This window comes from Lactuca sativa, chromosome 3 (assembly GCF_002870075.4).
Source record: "Lactuca sativa cultivar Salinas chromosome 3, Lsat_Salinas_v11, whole genome shotgun sequence".
NCBI lineage: Eukaryota > Viridiplantae > Streptophyta > Magnoliopsida > Asterales > Asteraceae > Lactuca > Lactuca sativa.
In genome coordinates, this window is record NC_056625.2 from 150,769,389 (window position 1) to 150,774,238 (window position 4,850).

Consider the following 4,850-nt stretch of genomic DNA (forward strand, 5'->3'; position numbering starts at 1 on the left):
CAAGTCAGGGAGGAAGCAGAAAGTCTCAAGAAACTTTATGGTAAGAGCCCAGGAGCAAGAACAGTTAAAACTCAGGAACCGGAAGTCATGGAAGTGCAGGAGAGAAAGCAGTACTCAAGACCATTTCCGAAGTGCAATAAGTGTAACTTCCATCACAAGGGAGCTTGCCCAGTGTGCCAAAACTGTAAACAAACAGACCATTACTCGAAGTATTGTAAGCTGAATAAGGATGGAAAAAGGGCATGTTACGAGTGCGGGAGTGCTGATCACCTCCGTAGAGCATGTCCCAAACTGAACAAGGGGCCTGGTAACAATGGACAAGGCCAATCCAGGCAAAACTTCCAAGGAAATCAAGGTGGGCGGCCAAGAGGTGTAGCCTTTGTGATTGGTGCACAAGAAGCTCGTCAGAACTGTAACACCGTAGATTTTCAAAATAATTTTTCTTTTTCAAAATCACATGATGTATCACATCACAAATCAAAATCCATAAAAATACTGTTTTCAGAAACAAATCCCAAGATCTCTACACATAATAAACTCCATCAGTGTGTGTGTACGTGTCAAGCCGTCGCCTTCCCACGATCCTCGCTGGTACCTGAGACATCAAACACAACAACTGTAAGCATAAAGCTTAGTGAGTTCCCCAAAATACCACATACTACAAATACGCCACTCAAGGCTGACCCTCCGGTCAAGATGTCTCAGCGAGACCCTCCAGTCCCGTAGCTCGTCAGACCTTTCGGTCCAGTCATAGCTCTTTGGGCCCTCTGGCCCGGTCTGAATCGTTGGACCCTCCGGTCCGGTCTATATAGTCATACAGCATGCAACATAGAAATAACACATAACACGAAACACTAAGACAAAACATAAACTCATACATAACACATGAGACCCTCTGGTCAACTAGAAATACCTACTCAAGGTAATGTATAGTGAGAAGACTCACCTCGCGTATCACGGTAACTCGTAAATCTCATGACTACTAGTGCTCGATCTCCCGAGCTATCATCCTCCTACAACACAAGTATAACTCTACTTAATACCACCTTGACTCTGACTGACTAACACTATAAAGTCAACTAGTCAACCCTGGTCAACGGTCAACGGTCAACCCGACTCGCCGAGTCTGGCGTGGACTCGCCGACTTCCTACAGAAACCCGATCCCTCTGAATCTCTTCCGACTCACCGAGTCATTCACCCGACTCGGTTACTCAACCCCTGGTTCATACTCGTGGAACAACCCGCACCAACTCGCCGAGTCAGGGGAATGGACTCGGCGAGTGCATTCCATGCACAACCCCAAACGACCTTCTGAGGTCAGATCCGCTTCACTAATTCATAGATCCAGTCTCCTTAAGCTTATTGACCACGTAAAGTCCAAGTCTTGATGCTCATCAAGCATTGAATAGCTCATGAATGGAGTTTTAGCCTCAAATACATAGATCCCAATCTAAAACCTCCATGGATGCACATAAAGCTTTGGCAATGCGGTGATCGGGACCTCTATGGGTCCAGATCCAGGACCGTAACTCGCTAAGGGACTATGAGGACACTAGATGTAGCCACAAATGGGTTCAAAAGCCCTAAATCCACATGAACAACATAATAACAGAAAATGATTCGAGATTGTACCTCAGTTGTGATGTTCTGGACCTCAAATCTTCAAAAATCCACCCCTCTCTTGCTTCCTCTTGGCTAGATCTCCTCTTTCCTTGCTACACAACAACTCCAAGATCAATAATGGCTCCTTCCCTCACTTGAATCACTCAAACGCTCTAGGGTTTCTCTTTGGGGACTGATGAGCCCAAATGACGGCCATAAGTCCCTTTAAATAGGCCTCAAACCCGAGAAATTAGGGTTTCATTAAACAGCGCAGACTCGCCGAGTCCACCAAGGCGACTCGCCGAGTCCGGCATCAATCCGGGTGAAAACCCGTGTCTCAACTCGGTGAGTCTACGCACCAACTCGCCGAGTCTCTTCACAAAACTTCAAAATAAAAGATTAATTAATATACCTGAAATCTCGGATGTTACAATTACCCCCCACTAGAATCCGACTTCGCCCTCGAAGTCTCATTCCTGAAATAGCTCTGGATGCTGCTCCCGCATCTCCCGCTCCGGTTCCCAGGTCAACTCGGATCCCTTCCGATGCTGCCACTGAACCTGTACCAGAGGCACTTCCTTGTTCCTCAGAACCTTGATCTTCCGATCCACAATCGCAACTGGTCTCTCTGCGTAGTTTAGGCTCGCATCCACCTGAATATCCTCTAACGGCACCACTGCCGATTCGTCGGCTATACACTTCCTCAACTGAGACACATGGAAGGTATTATGAATCCGCTCCAATTCCGCGAGTAGCTCCAAGCGATATGCTACCCTGCCCACTCTCTCGATCACCCAAAACAGTCTAATATACCGGGGTCCTAGCTTGCCCCTCTTCCTGAATCGGATCACCCCCTTCCAATGAGATACCTTCAGGAGAACATAATCACTGACCTGGAACTCGAGTTCGGTTCGACGTCTATCTGCATAACTCTTCTGGCGACTCTGAGCGGTCAACAACCTCTGCCTGACCTGCTGGATCTGCTCAGTCGTCTGAAGCACAATCTCCGTACTACCCATCACGCGTTGCCCTACCTCACCCCAGCAAATAGGGGTACGACATCTCCTCCCATACAACAACTTAAAGGGTGGCATACCGATGCTCGAATGATGGATGTTGTTGTAGGAAAACTCCGCCAAGGGCAAATACGCGTCCCAGCTCCCGCCAAAATCTAACACACATGCTCGAAGCATGTCCTCGAGCGTCTGAATCGTCCGCTCACTCGTACCTAACTCCTCGTGAAACTTCTTCAAAAATCTGGAAGTAAATCGCACGTCTCGATCTGAAACAATCAACATCGGAACCCCATGCCGCGATACCACCTCCCTCACATACAACTCTGCCAACCTCTCAGCAGAAGAGCTCTCACTAATAGCAAGAAAATGAGCGCTCTTCGTCAACCTGTCCACGATCACCCAAATTGCATCGACGCCTCTCGTAGTCCTTGGCAATTTGGTGATAAAATCCATGATAATCTATTCCCACTTCCACTCAGGAATCTCCAACGGTTTAAGCTTACCATGCGGACGCTGGTCCTCGGCCTTAACATGGCGACAAGTTAGGCACCTCTCGACGAACCAAGCAACATCCCTCTTCATACAGGGCCACCAATACTCCTTCTTTAGGTCCAAATACATCTTGGTAGCCCCGGGATGGATCGAGAAGTTCGATCGATGTGCCTCGTCCATCAAAATGGTACGCGTCCCTCCCGCAAACGGTACCCAAATCCGACCCTGAAACGTCATAAGTCCCCGACTATCGGTAACGAATTTGGATACCTGTCCAACCACCCGCTCTCTTTTCTGATTTTCTGATCTCACAGCCTCAGCCTGAGCCCCTCGGATGGTGTCCAAAATCGGGGTCATCACCGTCAACCTCAAACATATGTCTCGCAATGGGGCACTCTCTGCCCTACGACTCAGGGCGCCGGCTACCACATTAGCCTTGCCCGGGTGGTACAGGATCTCACAATCATAATCCTTTACCACATCCAACCATCTCCTCTGCCGCATATTCAGATTTGGCTGATCCATCAAGTACTTTAAGCTCTTGTGGTCTGTGTATATCGTACACCGAACCCCATACAGATAGTGACGCCAGATCTTGAGGGCGAAAACCATAGCCCCCAACTCCAGATCATGGGTGGGATATCTCGTCTCATGAGGCATTAACTGCCTCGGCGCGTACGCGATCACATGCCCTCTTTGCATCAACACCGCTCCCAACCCTGATATCGATGCATCACAATACACCACAAAATCCTCCATCCCTTCCGGCAATGCAATCACGGGAGCTTCGCACAATCTCTGGTGAAGGGTCTCAAATGAGGTCTGCTGCTCCGGACCCCATGAGAAAGTAACACCCTTCCGGGTTAACTTGGTAAGTGGCACAACAATTTTGGAGAAGTCCCTGATAAATCTTCGATAGTAGCCTGCCAGCCCCAAGAAGCTCTGGATCTCCGCAGGTGACCTCGGCACTTCCCAACTCAACACAGCCTCGATCTTGGCCGGGTCAACCAATATCCCATTCTGGTTAACGAGATGCCCTAAGAACTGGACCTCCCGTAACCAAAAATCACACTTGGAGAATTTGGCGAATAGCCTCTCCGATCTCAGAACTCCGAGGAGCTCCCTCAAATGCGCCTCATGCTGCTCTCTGGTCCTCGAATACACCAAGATGTCATCAATGAATACAATTACCGATCGATCCAACATCGGCCTACATACCCTGTTCATGAGGTCCATGAAGGCCGCGGGTGCATTGGTGAGCCCGAATGGCATCACCACGAACTCGTAATGCTCGTAACGAGTCCTAAACGACGTCTTTTGGATATCCTCATCCCGAACCCTCATCTGGTGATATCCCAACCTCAGGTCTATCTTGGAGAACCAAGACGCCCCCTGCAACTGATCGAATAGATCATCGATCCTCGGCAATGGATAACGGTTCTTGACCGTCAACTTGTTCAACTCCCGGTAATCAACGCACATCCGGTGTGAACCATCCTTTTTCTTGACAAAAAGGATTGGCGCTCCCCAGGGAGAGCTACTGGGACGGATGAACCCTTTCCCCAGCAGCTCTTGCAGCTATGAGGATAACTCCTGCATCTCTGGCAGTGCTAGCCGATATGGTGCCTTAGCGATAGGCGCAGCCCCGGGAATCAAATCGATACGAAACTCTACCTGCCTCTCAGGAGGCACACCCGACAACTCATCAGGAAACACGTCCGGAAACTCACGCACTATCG